General features: G+C 44.2%; 1 protein-coding gene across 3 annotated transcripts in view; it reads right to left on the reverse strand.

Annotated features, from left to right (window-relative positions):
• PPFIA4 (PTPRF interacting protein alpha 4) overlaps positions 1-27,279 on the reverse strand; it is a 3,167,227-nt gene that overhangs the window by 1,391,278 nt on the left and 1,748,670 nt on the right. The gene's annotated exons all lie outside the window — the stretch shown is intronic.

Below are 27,279 nucleotides of genomic sequence, written 5' to 3' on the forward strand. Positions count from 1 at the left end.
GACATCAAACCACACAACACGACACTACACTTCCACAACAACCTTACATACCACAGCCCCGGCCAATGCATCCTACCACCATGGTCAAGAGGTACTCTCTTCCGGAGACAAACACATCTGCACCCAGACAAATAACACCCAGAAACAGACCTGCACTCAGGGTACCACCGGTCAGCATGTAGGGAAACAACAGCAATGCTACCTTGCATGTCCTCTCTCTGCCCTCTAACCTAGCCCCTAACCCTCGGCTCCAGAAGGTCATGAAAATGAGGTTTAAAGCCCAGTACCTAATATATTGAGCTGATTGTCATCATATTATATATCTGCCCCTCTAATAGAAATGCCCGATAAATCGTGCGATTACACAGGAGCATTATAGCAATGGATTCATGTGATTGTACCAAAAAAAAGAATAATCAGTGAATGTTTTTTTTATGAAACAAAAAAAACGAAAAATCACTTTTATATTTTATTTGAGTGGGGTTCCCCCCAAGCCCTCCATTTCTCTTTGTTTATAACCCCATCCCAATCCCCTCCCCATCCATTTTAACCCCTTATCCCACCCCATATATAAATATTTTAAAAAAATCTATGTTTGTTCTTTTTTTTTGTTTCGTTCAAAAATAATTCTCTGATATGTTTTCCTTAAAAACACTGGATACCTGTAGGGTCAATGCTCATTCATCACAGTATGCTTGTAGCTAGAATATGCATTATCTAGCAAATGGTATTCTAAAGGTGGGCGGTTATTGCCAATGCTTAGAATGTGTGTGTGTGTGTGTGTGTGTGTGTGTGTGTGTGTGTGTTTACCTGTGCATCGGATGATATGAAGTGATTTCTGTCAATATGATAGCAGTACCTTCCAATTATACAAGTATCGGGCCTTATGATATCAAAAACTGGATCATATTTGCCAAATCTACCATTATAAAATCACCCCACAGCACGATGAAGCCACCCCACATTCCGAGGAGCTTGTTGCAAATACTTTGCAATATAACATAGCATATAACGCCAATAGCTGGCAAAAAACAGAAACCAGTTTTACTCAAGAAAAGCCAACACGATTGGCATTATTGCTCGTTGAGTTTGTTTGCTCAACATGAAGTTTGGGCTCATATCTGGGGCATTCATGCACTTGTTTGGCATAAATTCTGGTGGCGGCTTCCCGATAGGCATTCCGCCTCACTTCTGCATAGGGTCGACAAGAGAAATACTGTATTGACACACCAGAATACTGCAATTTTTCATTCCAACAAACCCAGGTCATTTATCCATGATAACATAGAAACTCATTACAAGTTGGGCGGTATTGGGCTGTAAATCCGCCAGAATACCGACCAATGGAATTACCGTTACTGCCACTTACTCTGGCAGATTTACTGTTCGATCACAAGTGGTGGTGGCGGCGGCGTTAGTTCCCATTAATTTGGAGTCCATAGGACTCCGTTGGGGACTTCGACGGGATTACCACCATGATAATTCAGCCGATTGTGTATATTTTTTACCTTTCGATTACAAGTGGTGGTGGCGGTGTTAGTTCCCATTAATTTGGAATCCATAGGACTCCATTGGGGACTTCGACGGAATTACCGCTATGATAATTCATCCGATTTTGTACATTTTTTGCCGGTGAATGGGAGGATTTGATGCTGGAGGTAAATCCCCCACTCTAGTGCTATACTCGTAGTCTGGCAGAAGGGGAAAAGCGGTAATTCCGCTACTGACACTTTATTCCCGCACCAGCATACTCGTAAATGAGCACCTCAGAGTGTTGAAATTGACGCCAGAGTGTTCAGACGCCTTCATATTTTCATGTGGCGTCTCCTTATGGGCTTCTATTAAATGTGCGGCTTATGCACCAGGGAACAGGCTTTCCTTCTTTCTGCTTGGTCTGTCTGGCTGTTGGCCATGGTGAATTGAATTGAATTGATTGTTTATTTGTATAGCGCCTACACACTGTGTTTCAAAGCGCTTCAAGGAGGGAGGGAATATGGGAGAAAAACAAAACATTCTAAACAAGTCCTTGCAACAGATCAGAATGTGAAAAAATAAACTATCAATCATAACAGATAGTACAAGTGCATGGAAACAATAAGGGAGAGGCAGGGAGGAAAAAAGGAGAATAATACTAGCAGTAGCATTACTATGCCTGACGACAATTGTTGCAGTGCAAGAGTGACAAGAGGAAGGGGGCGGGGGGAGTAGGGGTATAGGAGAGGAGGGGGTAACGTTAGGGACAAAAAAGTGACTACCTAGAAAGGTTGACGAGTGTTCAAGATAGTGCAGGGGGGAGACAGACAGGCTATTATCAATGGTCAAAGGGACAGGTAATAAAAGTAAGTGCTGAGAGAAAAAAAGAAGAGGAGGGGTGCACTAAGACACCAGCTCGATCTGTTCCCACAAACCCAAAGGGGCAATGGCAAGCATCGCAGTATCCTCTGCATATCATATGCTAGCGGAAAAGGAGGGAGGTGTGGGGGTGATGGGGTTCAATAATAAATATGCTACTTTTTTAATTTATTTTTTATTTATTATAGTGTGTTATCAGATGTCTTGCATCCTTTTCGCACTTACACAATAAAAAAATATACATTTATAAAAAATAAAAATACAATCATGTTATTAAAACATACACCATATAAATAAAATATAAATATGCTACACCAGCAGGTAGAAGGCATTGCATTCCTGCTCATGCCTCGGCCAGATGGACTCCTCTCTGCATTTTCATGTATTGACTTTTGACCCCAGAACTTCACCATGAATTCCACAGTATGTTTTAATATAATAAACATGCAATTTACGACGGGCTTTTAGACCCATTAGTCAGATAGGAAAGCTCTGGTCCGCCATTCTCTGCCAAACCCCCACCTCCACAAAGGCGGTGGCCCCTCAATGACTTAACAGCAGAGGTGCCACGGGAGGTTTTGGCGCCCTGGAGTGTTTAGTGTTTCGAGAACACTACATTTGCTAATGAGTCCCATTCATAAGACCTGTTGAGTGACACCTCTTGCAGTGCACTCTAAGAGACTGCAGAGATCCCCGGACATCCAGTGGTTGTGTAGGCCCGCAAAGAGGGGGGGCCGCTTTCTGGCATGGCGGGTGCTCGCGTCTACTCCCATTTGGCTTGTGTAACTCAGCACTCTCCCTAATGAGGCCAGCTGACAAAAGCACATTATGCCAGCGAAGGATCAATTAGCTCAGGCATCAATCAACAGAATGTCTTTACGTTCTGTTTGGAACCATGAAGACTGTACTCTATGAAATACCACTTTTTTCGCTGTTGTTGAAAAAAATGGTGACTTGTTTTTTTTTTTTTTTTTCCTCTGACTGGGCTTCCGTCACATTATGGAAATGAACCGGGTGCCTCTCCTGTCATATGGAATAATTGACTAGTGCTTAACCCTTCCTCCCTTTTCCTCGGGCCCTCCTCCAGAACCTGAAAACATTCCCTGTACCATTGATGTTACTTCTCGTGTGCTGGAAGCAATTATTCAATGTCTGTAAACAGAGACGTTTTTATGGGAGGGCAAAAGGGGCACTTGCCCACAGCCTCCATCTTGGAGGTGGCCCCACAAGGCTAGCTGATCTGAAGAAGTACGATTCCATCGTTCACCTGTCTTAAATAGCACATGTCAGGATATTTTATGGAATGCTCCTGAGGCTCTAAACCCAATGGTTTATGTTTTGACAAGTGCATTCTGCCTTGATCAATTAATCATGCATTGCTTTCTGTGTTCGCTTTGGTATACACAGTGTGTGTGTTCCTTATGGTACAACTATCTAGTTTTCTTTCCTTAATGTGGAAATTGTGTTGATCATGTGCAATAAGCAATGGTGAAATGCATATTGATAAATTGAGCGCCACAATGGTTCAGAAGTTAGCTCACTGTGTGAAGCACCCATTGCAGTGATATGTGTTCCTATGCAAGATTGGGAATAGCACATTCCAGCAAGGCTGGCTGAGTCTTTCCTATGTCTGAAGTTTATAAACCTGCCTGCATATGTACTCGGTTTTGCAGAACAACATCTGCTATTATCAGCAATGTACCTGTACCAGATGGGGGTTGCTATAAAAAACTAACATATCATCTTATGATGAAGGCCTAGAAATTGGTTTGTTCAGATGGGGTGTTGTAAAACATAGGCAATCGCCTCCAATGATGGCATAAACTGTTAGTCCAAGAGGTGAATAAGTATCCAAATTCAAGACTATGGAACAATAGAGTTCATTTTGGTATTCTGGATTTACCAGCAGACGATCCTGGTCAAATCATCTTATATATCGTACATTATTGTTCTGTCTTCTGTGAGGTTTGCCTTCTTGCATGGCGCTGGTATTGTTTAGCCCATTACTTGATCTTTCTTCTTATGTACGCCATTTGGGTGGAACGGTTGGTAGACAGAAGAGAGCGGACCATATGTTGCAAGCCTCAGGCAAGCATATTTTAAGGTCTGCTTGTTTGACACAAAAACGGTTTGCTTTTTGTTAAACGTCAAAGGTTTTTATGCACGTTTATAAATGAAAATGTCACAAGCCATTGTTTTGGAAGTATTTAAAGCTTTAAGATAGAAAAGTCAAACCCAGATTAAATTTGTTAAATTACATCAATTGGTATGCTGGTTATTATGTACTTGCCTTGATGATGGAGAGAATGAAGCTAGAATCATTCCCATTTTGCATAACACCCTTCTATAGTAGTTTGTTTAAAAATTGTCATGTTTGGTAATGTGATTTGTGTACTTTCCAATTCTGTTTTGTTTAAATAAAATAAGATTGTTTTAGTTCATTGTAAGAAATGGAAAAGAAAGTGTTCAAATGCAGAAATTGCAGAGTTGGCACAAATCCCAGCTTCACCCCTTCACCAATGTGTGATCCTAGGCAGCTCATTTAATCTTGTATTGCCTAACCTCTAAATATTGCCAGTCCCTAAACCTTTCAAAATAGGCAGCCCTTCCCAGTGATTTCCTTCTCATGGTATGATCTTCATAAACGCCTTATTCATGGTTGCACAGTGTTAATAATGAACATATTTACATTGCACACCACAGGCATTTGTTCCTTTGATATCTAATGGCAACACAATTTGAAAACCATATCCCACTTCTAATCGCAGTCTGTCTGGATAAAGACACCTTCCTGGTAGTTTCTAATCTGCCTCCACTAGCCAAGCTAGGGTATGTATAGTGTTCTCCTTCCTTCCAATTGGTGGTCTCTATCCATGTATGAACACTTTTGCATTCTGTGAGGCAGCAAATGTGAGTTCTCTGTCTATTATGGGTTACATGTATCTTTTACATATGGTCCTGCATCAATACGACATCCACCTTCCCGGATGTTATTTGTTTATCATTCTGATTAGAGCAAGATTGAAGAGGGCAAGAGTACTTAAAAGGAGTAAACATGCTTATTATGCTGCGAGACAGCATATCAACCTATAGGTTGTGAGCGCGACGGGTGAGGAGTGCGACCAGTATTCTTGATCCCTTCAATCGTTTGGTTTGGTGGAGGGGGGCCCCAAAGATGTCTGTGCCCAGAGCCCCAAAAGTGCTTAAGATGGCCCTGTCTGTAAACACTGCCGCAGTGCCGTGGCAGTCAGACTCCTCTTCTGCTGGGCCTGAGCAGCCTGCATCAACAGCTCCTGCCCTTGTCTAGGGGGCCCACCTAGACAACCACGGCTCCTGCCCCTGCTCCATGCGACCCTGCCTGGACAACCACCAGCTCTTGCCCCTGCTTTATGGGACCCCACCTGGACGACCACCAGCTCCTGCCCCCGCTCTTGGGTACCCAGCCTTGACAACCACCAGCTCCTGCCCATGCTCTACGGGACACACCTGGCCAGTGCCAGACCCTGCCACTGCTCTAGGGGACCACACCTGGTGACCTACCAGCTTCTACTCCTTAGATTAGTGCAAGACGGCTGCCCATCTACTTAGCTATCTGGAACTGAAAGACGTGTGTGCTCTACTAGAGACCAGCAAGGATACATACATTCATTAATTTATGCTCCTTGTGACTGACCTGCCAGTCCTACAGAACCTGCAAAGCATTAGAAATGAATGAACCTGAGAAATCGGCCATTCCAGGAGGGTGGAAGAAGCTCTATATCCACCAAGGGATTCAGAATGAACTTCCATATACAGTGAAGGTCGACTTAATCCTGCTATTGTTCTCTATCCAAAGAGAACAATCTGTCTCTTGACAAGGGGATGGAGGGGGACTTAAAGCTTGCCAATGGAGCTGCCAACTCGGGGTTTAGGGTGCCATTCACTGCCTACAGCATACAATAGATGTTCATGGGCTTTGAGATCCTGATCTCCCTGCTGCAGGATTGTGTGGGAGAGCATGGAAAATTAGATTATGCTGTGCTCCACAACTCAATAATCAGAGCCACTGTACAAGAATATTCTTCTGGGTTGCTGGCCAGATGACATTTTAGGTTCAGAGTTTGCTAGGCAGGTGATATCCGAAAGAACTGTCCCCTCCGACTCCCTGTCCTAGTGTGGGTGATGTTTGGCTCCAAGACGGGGGAGTTGGTGGAAACAAGAAAAGGTAGACAACAAATCCTCGGACCACATAAAACCCAACATGCCAGCCAAGAGAAGAGGGGGTTACTGGTACTAGTGCCCTCAAACTTCATTCCTGTCCGTCTTCCATTCGGAGATGGCCTGAGTTCTCCAGTGGCTAATGCTACATGAGACATCATGGCAGCAGTTTGTGTGTTTATCTGGGCAAGACTACACCTAAAAACTTAGAACCCCAGGTCATCTGTTACAACATTGGAATGCCACTTCTATGCCCTCTCATCGTGAGTAGATATGACTTCCTTCATCAGGTACAAGTTGTCATGGTGGCCTGTGGAGGGTCCCCATCTCCATCGGCATAACCCCTGATGCTAGCCAGACAGGTAGGGTGGGGGCCACTCTCGATTAGCTAGAAGTTCAAAAGAAATAGCCCAGTGTCTCCATTCTGAGATCCTCAAACTTGAGAGATTTGTCTGAACTTTTAGAATCCATCCTTGGCCTTCAATCGAAACTCTGGGCCAATGCCATCCTTGCTTACACAATCAGGTGGACATGTCATATAACAGATAAGGAGGACCTATTCAACTCTCTCCAGGAGTGTGCAGCAAGAATCCTAGACTGGCCAGAGGAAAACCTCCTCTCCATCACCGCTTCTGATATTTCAGGTGACCTAAACCTAAAAGTGGAAGCTGTGATGATTCCAATGGAGTCATCACAGATCCCCCGGCGGCGACCTCCTCCCTCCCATGTGGCCAGAGGACGGCATTGATACCTGATCCTGATCCTGGGAGCAGCTATATGAGGGAGGATCACATGGGAGGAGACAACCTTCGGGCAATGTCATGGCTTTATTAGGCTAGACATGGTATCCCCCACTTGCCCATGCAAAATACCCTCCAGCACCCACCGACCCCAAATGGCCTATTGCCATGTATCTGTTACCCCATTTAGGGCAACTAGAGAAGGCCTTTCCCAATACCCTTTAGGCCAAACTCCCATCTTTGGTAAAAAAGATATAAGCTCCAAGAAAACCTTTTTCCGTTCAAATTCCCCTTCATATAGAATTGATTATTTGACATCAATAGACTCCAATTCCCACAACCAACTAGGTAGTAGGACGAGGAGGATGAAGGAAATGAAGCAGAGCAGAAGGAGCCTCAAGCTCAATGAGCGTGCTAGTTGTTTTGAGAAAGCACCTCTGCGCAAGACACTTAAAAATGATGAGGAGTTGCTCAAGGAAAGACGTTGCATCTCCCTTGTAAGCGTGCGAAAGCTGTAGGCACGAGCCGGTATGGTGGAGCCAAGAGGCTCACCGGCATAGATGAAAAGAATTGTTGCGAGAGCAGACCACGTGACAAAGATACACTGCGTAGTATCAAACAGGACTGAAGATGCCACACAGAGCCAGTGAGTCATCCCAAGTGAAGTGGAGATACCGGGGTGAATCTGCAATGATGGAAACCAGAATTTGAACATTGTAAAGCTGCAGAGACAATAACCATAAGAAGATTGTAAGTCAAGAATGAAGAGTACAAATACGTCCCTCAATATTATGTGAGTGTATGGCATGCCGATATGGGGAAAACTGAAAGTGAACATTGAAACCACTAGAAATACTGAACCGAGAAAGAGATGCAATTCTGATGTAAAGGGAAACTGTTTTACATATATGGAAACAAGCAATCCTAGCAGGGTGAGTAATCCAGGCCAGCTACAAGTGCATTAGAAGTCCTGGCAGGGGAGTATACAGGCACTGCAAAACTACAAGAAGTCCCAAGAAAGGACTTTGTTTGAACAAAGAAGAAACCTTTTGAAATCAGGAATTACAAGGCTCATCAGCTTTTTACCCAACAGGATTGTTGTGGGCCAAGAAAGACAAAGAACTGTCATACCAAGAAACATTGCTATACAATTGAAGAATCCACTTTCTGGAACCAAGGAACTTCTATGTTGGAGCTGTTCTATTTTCATTTACAAACACTTTTTGCAAATACCAGGTTAAAGACATTTCCCTTTTCACAATATTTAGTTTGTAGCGTGAGGCAGGCGTGCAGCGTCATTGAGCTGACTGGGCTGAAGCCTCCCTTGCTCCTGAAATGTTAGCTCAGGTGCTTCCGCGCCCTTTAACAGTTCAAAGTATCAGGAACATGTTTCTGGGCACATTTTGTTTCGATGATCATGCACTGGCCGTTTCCCAGAGTCACAGCCCCATTAGACACACAAGCTGCACCCCTGGCTTTGCAGCCAGTGCCGTAATGAACTCGACAACACGTTTCTTTTGTCATCAGCAGCATAGCCTTTCTTATGCATGACTGTGAATTTCAAACTGAAAGACCAGCAGTCATCTTGCAAATATGTGAGTTAAATTGAGCAACACAATAAAGCACCCTTTGAAAATGTGTTCATACCCATAACTTCTAATAGCTTAATATGCTAAAAAGGAAAGTTTGATTTGATGTCCTTAGTGTAGTGTTCTTAAAACCATACATAACACTCTGGAGGTTTGTGACGACTCGCCAAACTTAAGTGAGGTTATGACACAACGTATTTTATTGTGTGTCTTAAAGCGCTGAAAATAAAGTGGGTAAATAAATATTTTAACTTTTGGATCTTATAGGTTTCTATTCAGGATGTGGAAAATAAAGGTACACTGATTTTATTTTGGCCCAACATGCTGCTATAAGGATTTACATGTTGTCATGATGCTTTACTATACAATTTGTGTATTTTGCAAGTCAACTCCAAGGGCAGTATTATTGTAGGTGTTGACACCCAAAACTTAAATATTTGTTCCAAGTAAAGCATGTAAGAAGGTGGCTATGCCTGAATTGCAGAGTGGGTTACAATCCCTGCTTCGCTGTTCAGCGCAAGTGTGTGATCCCGGGCAAATAATGTCATCTCGCCCTGACTTCAACTGCAAAAATGGGAGTGCTTATAAGTGATTACATTTACACCCTTACAATTGGACAATAAGTGTAAGGACACATTGGTGTACCATGGTGATCCTCTGCTAGTGGCTCCAATACGTCACATAGAATTGCATTATTGCTGCACTGGCCCTTCCCCAGTCTCATATCCCTTGATTTCACAGGCAGACATAGTCTCACCAGCTAGTCAGAGACTCTAGTATAGCGGACTAACTGTGGTGGAACCATTACATTTTCTCCCCTGTTGCTCCCAGCCACTGAAGTTGTTGGGCAGTCCAGAACACTGCCCCACACTATGCAATGTCCTGTTATGCAATGATATTGAGTCTTTCATGGCACACCATCTGCCATTTTCACACTTTCTATGACCTTCAGGGTCTGCAAGACATGTGTGTTTTCGACTTAAAGGAGAGACTTAACTGATGTAACATTGACGCTGCACTAGAATAGTCTTGTTACAATGAGTAAAGAAGTTAGATGCCCCCAGACAAGTACGTTTGCCACTCCTCCACCGTCTCTGAAGTTAGTGCCTCTCCCAAGATTTGAAGGGTTAGCCCCAGCCAACATTTTTGCTTAGGTGCACCCCTGGATGTGCGCACTTGCATTTTGTTAAGCAGAGTGAGGGAAGCTTTTCCTCAAAATTGGCAGTGTTTAAGTTTTAATGCGTTTGTTGAGAAAAATGTACTTGAACAAACGCAGTAAAATTTTGAAGCTGATACTTTCAAGAAAGACATCCATCGCTTCTCTGCATATTGAGCTTTAAAATATACTATTTGGTAGTTGGCCACCACAGCAGACCATTGGTGGGGAACGGGTGGAAGAGTGGGGGTGGGGCCTTCAAGTTTGCCCCGTCTATTTTCAGAAGTGGCCCCTCCCATCACCACTTAGACCCCCCTCCCCCGAAATGTAGGTTTTGTTGCACCTCTGGCAGGAGGGTCAGGGTAGGACATTTGGACACATGGGCCATTTTGATTTCTGTCATCCTGACACAGACAGATCCTTAGTTTTTGGGTTTAGGTAGGGAAACTCCTCTTTGGGCATGTTCAGAGATGCATTTTCCCAACCTTTTTCATGTTAATAAAAGTATTTAACCAAAAACATACCAACTTTGTGTCTGGCTTTCATGTCTGCCCCCTCACAATACACTCAGCCCATAGTCCACTCCTTGTCTGTTGATGTACGCCATGGCAACCTGTTGTCTGCCTAGGACACGATGACATTGCCTCAGAGTTGAGGGTGAACGACACATCTCTTCAGTTCTCTGAGCACCCGGAACTTCTGCATTTTCACAAGACAGTTTGGGTCCCACTTTGCCCAATGCCCCTTGTTCTTCTCCCGGAAGCGGGAGGGAAGGTTATGGGGATTGATGCACTCTCTTCCCCTTAGCCTTTGATCTGTCTTTATGCTTTCTGATAAATTCTACTCTAACAACCTGTGGCAAAATGACCCCCATTGACTTCACCACATCGACATTGGTATGGTATCCCCCGGGTCCACAGCACCAGCTATGTGCAGAGAAAGATGACTCCCTTTCGTAAAAGCAAACCAGCAAAACTACATGCCTGATCATTACGCTCATGAATAAAAACAAAACCCAGACTGGATCCAGGAAGTGAAAGTATGGACCCAGGAAGGTTTATACGTAGAGAAGACCCAGTAAGTTCCCTTAGGCCAAGGAGAAGGTTGGAAAACATGCCTTGAACCAGACCCCCCAAACACTGTTAACAAACCAACAAAAAAGACTACATCTCACATAGTCATTCTTTCCAACAATAGGAAAACCCAGCTCAGACTAGCAAAATGCACTTACAGATTGTAATCATGAAGATATTGTGGAAGACTGGGTGTGCTTTTCACTACCCTCAAAGGGTGACGTGCCAGGGAACATGTGCCCCTTGCACATTACATATACAGAGTGGCAGCAGCAAGGCCAGTCCTCGCCCATACAGTTAATGGACACACATGCAGAAGCCCACTTTCTTCCCTCAATACTTGGCCCATTGGGGAGGAGAGAATCCATGTCTTCTTCACAAATGCCAGCATAAGGGGTAAGGAATCACCTGCATCCACTCCTTTCAGTAAAAGCAATGTAAAGGATACCAGCATTGCACCAAAGAAAGAAGAAACGTTTTCCAAAACTCCCACCCATCATCGTAAATGTGCTATAGATACCCTGAGCTGTTTGCCACCAAAATGACATTCAGAAGAGGGAAACTCTCCAGCCGGAGGCAGGGGGACAAACCAACAGATCATTCTGAGCCAACAAAAAAACTTAACTAAAATGGAATCCAAGATGGCTGCTGCTCCAGTTACGTACTTGATTTTCCCTGCTCATGTTTTAAAGTTTGTAGCTGCTAATATGGCGCACGGAATGAAATGGCTCAATGGTGTTTTGTAACGGCACAAGTAGCTCACAACTTTATCCTATTATGATTTTTATACTTAGTACGTATTTTAGAGGGTTTTGGACGAAATGTCTGAATACAAATTGCCGACCCCACAAAAAGACCTAAAACACACATCACGAAAAGTTCTAACTACCAAAAGTTCAAACTTTTTTCGTGGTATGTGTTTAGGTGTTTCAGTGGTGTCGGTATGGGGCCGCAACACCCCGCTCACTTTACTATACAGTATAGTGAGTGGGGGTTGCGGGGAGACACTTGCAGCTGCCCAAAAAAAAGAAAAATAAAGATAAGGACCTTGCAGTGCCTGTTCCCGATCAGGGAAGTGAAAGGGGAACCGGTGCTGCAGGGACAGAGCGCAAAGGAAGGAAAGGTAAGTAGGGTGGTGGGGGTGTGGGTCGGCGTATGTTGGTGTGTGTTGTGGGTGTGTTGTGCGTGTGGGATGGGGTGTATGTATGTATGCTTTTCTATTGGATGATCACATGGGAAATGTACGAACATTTGTAGTGCGTACATTTCCCATGCAAACATTTCCGTAGCTGATTTTTCCACGAAGGAAATATCACACAGATCCTTTTAGACATGTTCTTAAATGTTTTATCCTTGCGGTTGATGTATAATGAAATATTTATTGTGCACAATGTTTTATAAAATTGTTTCAGATGTGTTTTTTAAGGCTTAACACTGAATAAAGTATAAAACAAAGTTCTTCCCCATGAACTCCGGACAGAAAAGCATAGCGGGCATGTGACCCCCCTCTGGCCAATCAGAGATAAGCTAAACAGTTCAAGCACTATTTAAGAGCCTGCTGTCTTGATACGAGTGGAAGGGTGTTTTGTGGTACAGAGTAGGCGAGGTGCAATTTTAAAAAGGAAAAAAGAAGACTGCTATGGCAGAGAGGAAGATTGCTGAGCTGGCTATAAGGCTTGAATATTAAAGGCAGATTGCAAGACCCAGAGAGGCGAGGATGGCTGCTGGGCAGATAGTAAGACTTGAGAGGGCAAGTCAGAGGGTAAGACCCAGAGAAGAGGTGGAGATAGAAGCCATAAGGTTTGCTAAAAGGAAGCAGAATGAAGCCCTTGCCAAAATGGAGGTGAATGGAGACCTGGTGACCATCCTAATTAAGAAAAGGACAGAGGAAGCAAAGGCAGAGGCCTTGACCAGGAAATGTCAGAGAAGAATTATAAGGCTCGGACCAAGGTGAAGTCCGAGTAAGAAAGGGCAGAGTCCCAGACAAGAAAAGGAAAGTGCAGAGTCCATGACAATAGAAAGAAAGGGCAGAGGCCTAAAAACACAGAGAAAGAGGAAATGGCCTAAGAAGAGGTCCAGGAATCAAAGGTCAAAAACCCTGATTTCGAAGACAGAGTATACAGACAACAGAATTTTGTTTAGAAATGTTTTCTTGAAAACTAAATGCTGGGCGGTAAAGGGTTGTTTTGCCTCTTTAAATGTTCTTTTCGCCCGGAATTTCATTTTTTAGTCTGTTTCAGACCACACAAAACATTTAATTTCGTCAAAAAACTAAGTTTCCGATGCCAAAAAAAAAACACTGAAAGTGTACCAGATAAAGTAGAAAACCGCCCAGCCAGCTGAACGGAATTATTGGCGAATTTCACCAAATTCAGTTTTGCCAGCAGTATTTTTGCCCACACCTGCTGCTAGCACCCACTCCATGATGAAGGGTTCAGAGGGTGGTTTGGGAAGGATTCACCTATCCCGCCAACACTCACATTGAGGAGCATAGGGATTGGCACAACATTAACATCCGCCCCTTTCAGAGGGCTGCACATAACTCTGTGGAATCTGGTCAAAGAGACAAGAACTACAGCCATTTAAGAAGTGCTCGATGGTCTAGAAACAATTTGCGTTATGATACTGACAAAGGCTTTGAAGAAAGAGAAGAAATACTGTTTTCCAGCAGAGAAAGCACTTTGGAACACATTCTGTATAGGCGCTATATAAATAAACGGTCATATCAAACTATCATATCAGAGGGACAAGGAGAGGGATTCACACAGTGGCTGCAGGAAGGGTGACACTGGCTCTGCTTGCCCAGAGCAGAGCTCGCACCATTTCCCCATGCAGGACACTTGCAAAGAGTCCAACATGGTGGACCAGCCTTACATAGACTCAGTATGGGGAATGCAGCAGGTCTACCGTAGCAAAGCAAAAGCCCCTGATGCAGGGAATCACTAAAGAAACAACTCATCTCACACTAGCATACAGAATCATGCAAAGGTGCAGCTCCTTACTGGGAGTCCAGCCCAAGGGGAGGGAACACAGGCATGTGGGAGTTTGGAGAAAGAAAAGGGGCAAGTTTGAAGTCAGCTGATGAAAGGAGAGGCTTGGAGGCATAGTTGAGGGTATAGGTGATAGGAGTAGCGAACAAAGGTGGTGGAAAGATAAATAGGCCAGGGAAGAATGCAGCACAGAGGAGCAGAGGAAGAAACAAGGGGAGAGAAGGAAGAAGGGGGGATACCTTGCTCCGCAGAGGAGTTGGTGAAAAGAGGGACAGGAGAAGAGGAAAAACCAGGGGAAGACCAGAAGAGAAATAAGACAGGGAAACACTTGTTTAGGGGATGTTCAGTGCACTAGCAATCCAGCATACACCCATCCTTACTCGGCCACTCCACTGCTGGAAGCCAAGTGCCAACGTCCCTTTTGACAAGAAGTTTGGAAGTTTGGAATAAAATTATACTGTGCAGTGATTTGGAGAAAATCTTTATCATTTTATTTGAGCGAGCAGATCTCCAGGGGACTGGTGAGGCCCAACTGCTACCTCAGTGCCCCCCAAAAGTTGGATGGATTGGTATTTGCTGGAGTCCCCCTACTGTGGCAGATAATAAACCACATGTTCCCCCAATGCCCACGAAGAAACAAAGACAGAAAACCTTCAACAAAGACTATAGCCCCAATCCATGAACACTATGCTTTCATCAGCTGATGCAAGCATGCAACCTCAGAGACCAATCCACTTCCTTACCTCTCGGCATGGCAGTAAAGAGGCGTAGCTTAACCTGCAATATTCGGGGCAGTGCAGAACAAAAGAGAGCTACAACAGAGTTCTGCAAACCCCAAGAGGGTCTAGACAGTGCTGGATGTCTATACAGGCTTGCATTTGCATAACGGGTTTGCAGGAGGAAGCAATGAGTCTAATCTAATAAGTAACCTATCAAAGGTTACCTTTAATAGTTTTATTATAGATGGAATAGTCCCTTGTCTACTTGAATGGCAGCAGTGGGGACAGTGATTAGAGCATTGCACCCATGAAAAGACAGAATTTCATTGGTCAATCGGTCTTTCCTGGGTGCAAATATTATTTCTAATTTTACCTCTAGATCGTACATCCATCCATCCTGACCCTGTTCACCCAAACCTACAAAGTGGCTCCATCGTATCTTTTCTCGCCATCCTACAGCTGTTGACCAATGTTCTTGAGGTCTTCATTTGTTATGGACCACATACTATTTTTTATAATTCCTACATGAACATAGACGTAAAGGTGGCGCCCACTCATCGCTATTGTTAGGTTAGCCTTACCTAGAAGCCCATGACCCTCAAGCTAAGTGAACTACAATTGTACAAACTGTTTTACACAGAGACACTGGGCGACAAAGGGGGTGGTGGGGCAGAGATCGTGAGGGCCCTTTGAAAGACATTGCATTTAATTTGGATTGAGAATAGAGGCATTGAAAGAATGTCCACTCTTCCTTTACAACAATTACTTTATCACAGTCATGAACGTGGCTGCTTGTGTGGGGTGGTAGAGCGAGATACAGTACACTAGACTCCCATGAAAGTATATCCTGCTTTAGTTTAATTTTATTCAGCAGTCTTAACTTTCTAGTCTTACTGTACCCCAGGAGTACCGACTTAGATATCATTGAACGATGAGCCACATGACTTCTTAAATGGTTTGAATGTGACACCCTCTCATCAAATTCCACTTCCTCGCCTGTGCTCTACCTCTGGTACTCAGCACAACCTTCGCTCCTCATTTCATCTATTGCCATAGATGTTTTCTCTTGTAAATGAAATGTTGGCATACTTGGGGGGGGGTGGGTCTCATTTGCACCTCCATGGATTCATATTTGTTCCTGAAGGGCTTATTTTTCATCACACTCCTCTATTTCACATAAAATGGTCTCCAATTTTTCACTCGCTCATGGTTTCTTTATTTATTTATATAGCGCACCTAACCCGTAGGTATCTGGGCACGTTTACAGAGGTTACAGGTAAAAAACAGGACACAGTATACAGGATGAGCAAATACAGGCAATTATTTACATTACAATGTTACATTAAGCAGCAGACAATATGTAAAAACATTACATAACAGTTATGTACAATTGAAAAATGAGGCTGCTAAGCTCGACATCAAGAGTGCTAAGCCCATTTCGTTACATTATTTCCGAAACAGTGGAAGGATGGTTCAGACCGAAGGCTTACAGGCAGAGAGTTCCAAGGATTGGAAGCTAGAACAGGGAAGCTGCTTCCTTCTGTTCTCTTGAGATTATATCTAGGGATTTTGAGGCAGTGAGAGTTTACTGTTCTAGTTGGTCGGTCCGAAAAGTTTTTGGAGAATTTTTCCACTAGGTATTTCGGGGCAGAGTTAGCGAGGCATTTGTGAGTAAGGGTTAATGCCTTGAAGTCAATTCTATCCTTTACAGCTTGCCATTTAGTGTTGCGTCTAACCTCAGAGATGTGCTGTGTTCTGGGAATGTTTAACGCAGTTCTTTAAGCAGTATTTTGCAAGATTTCCAATTTGGTGACATTGTGTTTACTTGACCCTAGATATAGGGTGTTATACTAATCTAATTTAGATTGGATTAATGCCCTGACCAAGGTGATACAGCTTGATGTAGAGAGGAATGGTTTACAGGCGTTAATTAGCTTACATGTGTATGCTGTCGCCGAGGTTGTGGCATTGACTTCTCCTTTCAAGTTGAGGGCTGAGTCGAGATAAAAGCCCAAGGTTTTTACTTCTTTGGCTACTTCGCTAATATTAAGTCAATATTAAAGGAATTGAATAGGTTGCTTAATTTACAGAGTCATACTGAGGGGCCTATGAGCAGAAGCACTGTCTTCTCATCATTAAGACATAGTCCATGTGTGGCCATCCATGCCATAAGGTACATTTTGTTGAGAAAAAATGTGTCAGTCTTGTGGTCACCAGTAATGGGAATTAGAATCTGGGTATCATCGTCATAATTAGTGTAGGTGACACCCATATTGTCAAGGTCGTCAAATAAAGGCTTGACGAAAATATTGTACATCGTAGTGGAAACACATGTCCCCTGCGTTCCTCCACAAGTAATGGGTGCAGGATCCGCTTATGCCGTTGTGGAGAAACCCCTAGTTGTCCAAATATCCAGAAAGGATTGTATCCTGGCGGTGGCTTAATCAGAAAAGAAGGCAGCTGATTTTAAGTGATCGTATAAAACTTTATGGTCCACTAAATCAAAAGCTGCTGAGAGGTCCAATAGGAGAAAGAGGGCAAGTTTTCCTTTGTCCCTAATGTCATATATTTTTTTTTCAGGTCTATTAATGATGTTTCTGTTCCATGTTTAGGTCTAAACCCTGACTGTCTCAATCCGAGGAGGTTAATAGCTTCCAGTTAGGCCTGAATTTGTATTCTCGCCACCTTGTCTAGTATCTTCAGCAGGAAAGGAACAATTGTTTTAGGTCTGTAGTAGGTTGGGATAGACAGGTTGAGGGTTGGTTCTCCCCACCATGTCAGATGGTGATGGAATTTCAGTACTCCATGCTCCATACCTTGTTGATGTTTCTAGGGTTGCGGGAAATTACATGGTTTGAACAACCGCCTTCTGGCAAGAAGACTTTCTTATTGTCATATTTGAATCAGGTTATTTGGGAAAGAAACCTACAAAGCCACACTCAACAAGTAGGTTAGATTGTCTACATCCACGGCAGAGAGGGCAGGCAGCAAATGGCCAGCCATCAAATGCCCTCTGGGAAAAATTCTGGGTAGATCGACAAGGACAATGGAGTCTTCCGGGTCTCTCTGAATTGCATTTGCAGATCTGCCACGCTGTCCTCCCCAAACAGGTTTCTAACACTCAGTATAATCTTTGTTTTAGGACTGACCTTGAGGTCCCCGGCCATGTCTTGTGTGAATGTTGTGTTATGTTAAATGATATTTATACCGCGCACTATCACCGTCCGAGTTGTCCTCTGATGCTCTAGTGGATCTGAAAAGCAAGAGGGTAAGGTAAGTTAGTAGGGCTGCACGGGAAAAAGCGCAAGAGAGCTGTGATGTGCTGTTGGCAGCAGTCGCTGAGCGCAGGTGTCGCTGAACGCAGGTGTAGGTTTTCGGTTGGTAGTTTTCATGTGCTGTTGTGCAAGGCTATGCGTGGTTTATTTCATTGTTGTGGTGTAGGGAAGTGCGTGTGGCTTGTTTTGCTGTATAGGTATGGTTGTGTTTTGTTTAAGAGTTTGCGGGGTGTGAGCAGAGAGATGAGTTTTTTAGTGGGATGGTTAGTGGTGGCACTCAATCGTACCCCATTTGCTCTGGTCACTCTGGCACGTGTCCCTGCCAGTGTCATGGCAGAGTTGTAAGTTTCCTGTAGGGCTGTTTAGTGGCGATGCCTCCTCCATCACCCCCTGTATTCAGACTAATGGCTGTCTAGACCGATTTGTCCCCTGGCATATCCTGGTGTGTAGCCACCATAGCCTCCATGGGCCCTGAGTGGCGGGGGATCACTTCCATGTGCCCTTGAGCTCCCTGGGCCCCGTTGTTTATCTATTCGGTCACCACTCTATCCCCTTTAACTTGTCTGCTCTCTCTCGCTCAACCTAGGGTGCTCCCATCGCTCTCCCCAGCCTCCAGTAGGGCCCTCCATGGGAATGGGAATGGGGGCACCAGAGTCTCCCTCCCACTCAGTCGTCTCTCCACCTCCCTGCACTTTGTCGTGGTTCGGTCTATTTCTCTGTCTTGCCATTTATGTGTTCATTCCGAGGGGTGTGGGTGTTTCTCATTCATTTCCGTCAGGTTCTGAATTGAAGGGCCATGTTTTTAGGATTTTCTTAATTTTAGATGGTCCTTCATGTTTCATATTTCTATCAGGGGGGATGTCCACATTTTTGTGGCGCGGCAAGAGAATGCTGATCCACCAAGGGTTTTTCCTTGTGTATGATTGCGGTATCAGGCGGTTGTCGTTGCTGGATCTGAGTGTTCTGGTCGGTTGATAAATGGTGATTGTCTTTTGTAAGATTTCTGCTCCTTGGCCGATTATTGCTTTGTGTCTTATGCACATTGTTTCGAGTGTTCTTCGTTTTTTGACTGGCAGCCAATGTAGGGTCTTTAGCCTTGGCGTGATATGATCCCTTCATGAGAGTTTGAAGTCTACCCACTGCATTCTGTATACATTGCAGTTTCTTTAGTAGATAATCCACAAATTTGCAATCATATTTTTGCACCAGAAATTTGAGATTTTTTGGGCAGTATCCAATGTAATGATTTTCAGATTTTCATACAGTCAGGACTGGAACATGGAAGAGTGACAAAGGGTCAATGCCTGGTTTATTTACCTGTAATCTGATCACACAAATCCTACTCTTCCTCATTCCAGTGCCACAACCCACCCCTCTCCCACTCTGGTTTAGATATCGCATGCTGGTCATTGGCTCATTCCTTTACCCAGCCTTAGGTGGAGGAGCCAGTGGACCCAGCCCAAAATTATAATTTTTTCTCCTTTTCCCTGCTTAACTCCGTGCCAAAACCTTGAGACGGTTGCCCCTGATATTAAGGACTGGAAAAAGGGAAAGCAGGACTCAGGTTAGCAGGATTACTAATCTATGCATTTTTCTTGGGGAGTTTGGGAGGTTTCAGAATACAATAATTGCCCTAGACTGGCAACATTCTTTGTCCAGGAATGTGACGCCCAAGCAGCAGGTACATGGTGAGCAATACGTGCAGATACGTATCTCTTAATATGGCGCGCCTGGGAACACCCAATAACGGCTGGCACCTTTAGGAGTCAGTAAACGTTTCTAGGACGCATTACTTTCTGCCCGGCCGCCATCATTCAGCTGGATGGATTGGCAAGTGTAGAAAATGGGCAGTTAACGGTGACGCGGGGGCGCTGTGAAGCGGGGGGGAAAGGATGAAGTGAGATATTTGGGCTAGACATCGAGCTGTTACTTTTAAAGAAACGCTGACGAATAAGGACCGTAGTATTTCTTTAGTCCATTGACCATTGCTGCTGGGCAGCAAAAAAGGTGACTTCCGTTCACTCCTGTCAGCAACGCCAGAGGGTTTCATCACACAAGGTTAATGTGTTTTTTGTGATCCATGTCAGAGTAATAAAAACAGGGAAAGCCTGTTGAGGAATATTAATCGTGGTGAACACTTTCTGATGTGCTTCAACAGCCTGGATGGACATATTATGGGATGTTATTTTAAACGAGAATGAGGCTGTATAAGGATATATGCTCTCATCATGCCTGATAATAAAGCCTTATTTGCCCAGGTAGGGCTCATCATCACGAGGCAGAGGGCCCCACGTTGAGAAAGAGGCATTATGCCAAGCAATAATGACCCCTCCCGAGCTCTATAAAGCCATTAGCACATGGTACTAATAGCAATTCATGTTTTGGAGCTTTCACTATTAAATGTTACTTTAATAGTGAGCAAAGTAAACAGACACTGAGTTACTCCATTAAGTGTTTTTATTTTGTAGTATTTAAATAAGGTTGTCTTCAAAAATTATACATTTACACTGCAAATTTGGTTATTCTGGAGCAGGTTTAACATGAGCATCCAAGTATAATATTTCCCTACAAGTGAAAGCAAAAGCATTTCCCCAAGTTCTAGCTTTCACTTTGTTTTGTTAAATAGGCTATTGCAGCCCCAAAAACTCCTCAAGCAAGTGGGTGCCTACTGAAAAACATCTAGCTTGGAAATTGCATCGTTGTTCCCCCCTGTACTTTTGAAGGCAGAACGTTCAGAATACAGTCAATACCAGTAGTTATTGACTGCACTCTAAACATTGTGATTGACTGAGAGGCAGCCAATAGCCATCTAGATGTGCTAATAGAGGTTATTAGCTAAATTAATGTTACTCCTTTCATAAGGCTCAGAAATATGAACTCCTGTGCCTGCCCACTCAGAGTTCAGCCATAGCAAAATGGGTCTCTTCCAGATGTTCAAGTTTCCTACCCAACAGGGCACACACATTTATGACACAACAAGAGTAAGTCAGTACTCAAAAATAAAGGGAGCCCCACACTAAAAAAGTAAACTCTCCCACTAAAAAAACAATTTTTCCTCGAAAAATGAGCGTGTGTAAAAGCTCTGACAGTCTGAAGGAGACAAGGCAAGCTTTGTCATGTTACCCCAGTGTGTGTGTGTGTGTGTGTGTGTAGGTGAGGGTGTCACACTAAAATTCCATTGGGGTAGTCTAATGTATTGGCATATTCCCTGAAAAATGTAAAAAATGTAAAATGTAAAATGACGGTCTATGGCCAAGTTATGTGGGATTTTTAATGCCCATTGTGTGCAATTATAGAATTACAGTTGTGCACAGGTGATGGTTTGTTGTGCTTTTGCAGCCTGGGTTCTAACTTGTAACTGGAGTTTGCACACACATTTCTAAAGCCAATGCTTAACCTTACAGTAATGCTGGCATTATTAACAAGCATTACAGTTTTCATCATTTCTTACTGACGATTCGATTGCTTAACAGTAATCTTCATTGCCCCTGGTCCTGCTGTTCTCTTCTCAGTTCACCTATGAGTACTATCCACCCCCTTCCGATATATGTTGTTTTACAAATTGCTTCAACCCTCCCGCACTCCCCTTCTTCCAGCATGCATTCGTTTTTATATCATACCAACCAAGATGCAGAGACCCATTCCATAACGTCGGGATTGGGTGAGACAGATCATAAGTACTGTGACGAAGAGCAATACTACTAAATAGTACCAGTAAGTAATCAGATCATTACCTCTATGTCCCGCTTCCCTGTCCCAGTACTTACTTATGAAGCATACCAAATTCCCAGTGGAATGGTTTGAGAAATGAGACTCTGACCAGAAAGTACTATGTGCTCACACCTAAACGCCCATGTATCTGTCCACCTTCAACCACATTCCTGCATTCAACAGGTCTTTGCTGAAGCAACTTGCCCTCCCCATTTATAAATGCTGGGGATATGCAAGCCTGTACCATCTTCAAATCATGTTGCATCATCTATACCACTGTCACCTTGAAGACCCCAACCTACCTCACTGAGAATCTCGGCATCTACGGGGGCCTGCGATCCACCAGAAGTAAGGAAATGTGTAGGCTTGAACTCCGCTGGTGCAGGAAGGAAAGAACCAGGATGCAGTATTTTTCTGTCTGCGCCCCAAGACACTGGAACTTCCAACCTACCAACTCAGACTTGCCCCATCACCTCTACAGTTCAGGAAAGAGCTCAAGACCTTCCTCTTCAAGGAATGGCTCCTCCCAAACACCTCAGTCCACCCACCCTCACCCCCCACCAGACCCGAGGCTCACTGATCTGCTCCGCAATATTTTCACACCTGGTTGCTTGTAAATTCCTTGCGGCCAATTGCCTGCTCTCACCTGATGTTAGTTCCCTTTTGCTCCGTTTGCCTCACTGTATTCTTCCTGTGTGATTGTAAAGTTCTCTGTTCCTTCCCGAAGCTAGTTCCGCACTCAATAAATACCATAATACTAAAACTGTCTCATGAATGTGTTTTTGCCAGGTGGTTGCCCTACACACGCACTGCATGGACACCCCATGGACCTCTCTCCACAAACCAACATTCCCATCGTGGATCTTCCCTGTATTATCTGTGGTAGGGATCAATGCCAGCTTGATTGCCTATTGATCCCAATGCCTTCGGGTAGGAATCACTGCCTTTCTTCCTGTTTTAGCACCCTCAAATGTCACAAACAAACCAACTGACTTCTACATAGGAGCTGTCCTGACCAAGTACATTAGCACTGCACATCTCATTCTATAGTATACCATGTTGCCGCCTCTGGAGAAGATGGATTCTGAAAGAAGGAAAGAAGAACCATATTCTGTGTCATGTGGCATTTTGATATTACCTTTGAATCCAAAAGCAGGCTCACATTCCAAACACAGTGCAGCTTTCTACACCAAGTATGGAGGTTTGCATATTAGGGCTCCAATCTCCCACAACCTTCCAGCTAATATGATGTCTGGCAATCAAGCTGGAACACAGCCTTCAACATTACATCTTTCAAGTCAATTCTGTTTATGATCTCAAACAGAGCCTCCAGAAATGCCTTCAGCATCAAAACTAGTCTCATTTAGGCTGCCCTCACACCGATCCTGGCCTAGAATATGGCAAAACCTTCAATAGTCTGTTGACCAGTGTCCCATCCTCAGACTCCACCTCTCATAGCTCTTCGACAGTTCGGATGGCTGTCCACTGTGCTGTTAAGGTGGAAATTGCCAAACGCATCTTAAAACCATAATTAAAAAATAAAAACACAATATAAAAAATGAAATACATTATTGCTGAAGTCGGACAATTCAGAGCCCGCAACCATTTCCTATTGCACTATTTAGAGACGTTTTCTCAATGGTGGTCATGAACCTTCAGGGTTGCAGGTCTCCTCAGACTCTATACATTATGTGCTGATGGGTTATACCTTGCCTCTTCGACCCCTCCCTTTCTGTCTCCAAGCCCCCCAGTGTGGAATCTTGGATACCAACTCCCCTGGGTTCAGAATCGGAGGACACAAGCCAAAATACTGGGACTATTGGCCATTCCATTATCAAAGGAACCAATATCTCCTTGGCCAGAAAAGAACCAGGGGAAAGACATCTTCCCTCAAGTCCATGATTTTGACAATCGCTTAGGATCTGTGGCGTAGGGGTAAAAAGCATATAACACTTGTGACGAACACCAGAGGGGAGCCACACCCTTTGAGGCTAGGGAGGTGAGCCCTCCATAAAAGACCCTCCGCAGGAATCTGGGCAAGTGGCACCTCAGTGAGAGTGACTCCCCTCTTGGGGACAAGGACTCCCATTCAAAACTATCCTTTCTGTATATATGGATGACAGAAAAACTGTTGCATTCCCTGTTACAACTATGAATCACAAATATCCTTCTGTGAACCTTCCCCGAGTATCATTATCATGGAAGACGGACATGATTTCATTTCATTCATTCTAATGACGTTTATAAAATGCAAGCGTTTTGTGAATGGAGAGGGAAATCCCATGGTGGGAGGAGAGCAAAGAACCTAGTAAGATTGATTCCGGCTCCCGGCTCCCGGCTCCTGCTTTGTGTTTTATTTTAGCTGCTGATATTTTATGCTTTGGATGCTTGGAGTGTGATTTTAATAATCCCTTACACAAATTCTCCCGCTGCCTGCCTGCTTGATGGTTTGGTCCGTGGTGCTGCTTTAACTTGCAGTATTTGCCAGACTGCCTAGAGTTTGTCTGCTCTGGCTGCTCCTTCGGCGGTCACGTGACTCTCTGACACATTATTAATGCGCTGGAAGCTGAGCCAGAGCATCAGGCGCGCCTGATGAGCACCAAAGGCATGGAATAGGCGAGCCCTTCTGTGCTCGCCCCTGTCTCAGAAGGTTCACAAAAGCAGACCACTTAATTGGTTGCCTGACTTACTCTTGTGCTAATCTGTTGAATTTGGCCCCTCATCACACTCTATACCCTCAGCGGTTTAATCCTGTGATGCAAGGGCTGGCTCATCTCCTCCGACCATATGCCAAAGGCCTAAGCTGCTTCCTATGTAATGCACGCTTTATGCCACCACACGCTAGTGCCTTTTATGATCTTTTGCAGCAGATGAAGTGTGATATAGCTTGCACCACTGAAACCTGGCTTTGTGATTGTTAAGGCCCTTCCATTGTTGAAACGCTACCTGTCAAATACAACATATTACGTGCTGACTGTGACTCAGTGCACCCTGGAGGGGGGGTTGCTCTAATTGTTAAATCCGATTTAGGAGCTACTCTCATTCCTTTGACATATAATATCGGGTTGGAAGCTTGTTTGGTGCGTTTATCACCATCATCCGTTGAAACCCTTTCTGTATTAGTCTGCCTTCGGCCCCTCGTAATTATGCTACCTTTTGTGATACTTTAGTTGAAATTATAGCAGAAATTCAACTTGTATACCCCGATGTGTTTATTGTGGGGGATTTCAATTTGAAGTTTAATGGCTCTACCATTCCGCTGATAAAAGCAGTTTTCTGCAGCAATGCTTGATCTCGGACTGGTTCAGCTGGTGGATCAAACTACTCATCTTGGCCATATGCTGGCTTTAATATTTGCGCCCACTGCCCTTGTGTTGGTCCTACCAGTCTTTCCAGTAGACTGGTCTGATCGTGCCCTTTCAGATTAATGTTAAGACTCAATGCAGCACACTACCTGTGCGAAAATTTTGAAACACCACTGTGGGCGGGTTTGCTCATTGCTCAACTTGAAAGTAGGTGTGAGACTATTTAGTCTGTAGACTTCTACCTCCTCACACGCACCTTGAGGGATGTAGCCTATGACCCTTCTCCATTCAAGTCCTCCAATCTTCTGAGCTTTGGTTCACTGGTGAATTAAGATCTCACCCTTTCAGATGCAGGCAAGCTGAGCAAGTAGACAGAATCCGTCTTCGACCGTAAACTCTTCACTATCATAAAGCTATCCGGGAAACTAAAGTCTGTTTTTATACGGCTAAAATTCAGAAAGCAGTTCATCAGCCCTTTAGTTTGGTTTGCACTTTGTCATATCAGCCTAATATCCAGTGGGGGGTGACTCCTCAGGAATTATGTGATTCCTTGGTCCACTTCTTCTCTCAGAAGATTGCTGAGATCAGAGAGAAAATGTCCTTGTCTGGCTTAAGATACAGGACTACTCACCCCCTGCTATGGTGGTTCATTCTATGCAGCTATAGTCAGTCTTCCCCACCTTTGGCCCTGACAAGATCGCGAAAGCCACTCTTATGATGAAGTACACCTCCCCTTGGATGATGTTCCTCTGAAAATCATGAAAAATATAATTCCTCAGATTGCTCTAAGCATTGTGCAGGTGGTAAACCGTTCTTGCCTCTCAGGTATTATACCTCCTCATTTTAAGCACGTTTTGGTGAACACTCTTCTAAAAAATATATCACTTGATTCTTCTGTCCTGCTTGAGAGAGTGACTTTACATTTGCTGAGCTTGTTTCTTGAGCGATCTGTTTTTTTTTTAAATCCCTGCCCACGGTGGGGTGGGGGCACTGGTTCTTCTAGATTTGTCAGCTGCCTCTGGCACTGTCGACCGCTGCATCCTGGTTGCACAATTGACTGATGCAGGGGAGCCTGGCCAGGTGCTAGCATGGTTAGCATCCTTTCTCACTGGAGTGACTCTGTCACTCTCCCTTTCTTTTTTCACGCTCCACCACTTACCCTCACCTGCGGTGTTCCTCAGGGTTCCTCTCGGTAACCTACACTGTTTAACGTGTATATTCAGCCCCTGGTGAAACTCGTTCATGCACTTGGCCTCTGTTGCTACTCGTACGCTGATGATACACAGCTCATTGTCCATATTGATCATCAGCAAGAGGCTGCATCTCGGCTGCCGGGATGCCTGGAGGGGATTTGGATTGTTTGCTGTAATGGAAACATTTGCGGCTGAAAAGACTGTAGCTAACTTGACCGTTACGGTCAAACAACCCAAAGTAAATATCTCCCCAAGCATACCCTACATATACACTCCCCTCCTCCCCCTTACTTACCTTTTGGTGGCACACCTGGTTGTATGCCACCGACACAGGTTCCCTTCAGTTACGTGCTTGGGAACCGGCGCAGCCGCGTTCTTTCCTTTTTTCCCCCAAACTTTATTCCCCTATCCGGGGGACACCCCCGTAACATTACAGTTAAGAAGGGTGTGGGGGACTACCCTGCAGCCCCCGCTACCCTTCTTCACTGTATTGGTTTGTGGTGTTCATTTGACCAAATTTCTAGGCTATACAAGATATTCATGCAGCCTACATTTGGTAAGATGCTTAAAGAAATGTTGCAACTGACCCTGAACCTTAACCTGTTCACATTTGACAACTGTATATACCAAAAGACAAAAGGGGTGGCCATGGCCCAGCCTTGGCCAACCTCTTTATGGGCATGCTAGAAGACAATGTGGTATACATAGCTCCTTTTTCCCAAAACAAAATTAAGATGTGGACTCGCTACATCGATGATGTTTCCTGCATTATTGATGGATGTACAGAAGATTTTCAGGATTTTGTGAACTCACTGAACCAAAATTGTTATGATATCCAGCTTGTAGCTGAATGTGATAAAGATACTATTATTTTTTTTGGATTTGACAATACACTCAGATGGGAACAAGTTAGAGACTTGGACTTTTAGGAAACAAACGGAAGTCAATTCTACGCTCCATGCAGACAGCTGTCACTATT

This window comes from Ambystoma mexicanum, chromosome 13, assembly GCF_040938575.1.
Source record: "Ambystoma mexicanum isolate Mex_15411 chromosome 13, UKY_AmexF1_1, whole genome shotgun sequence".
In the NCBI taxonomy this organism is placed as follows: domain Eukaryota; kingdom Metazoa; phylum Chordata; class Amphibia; order Caudata; family Ambystomatidae; genus Ambystoma; species Ambystoma mexicanum.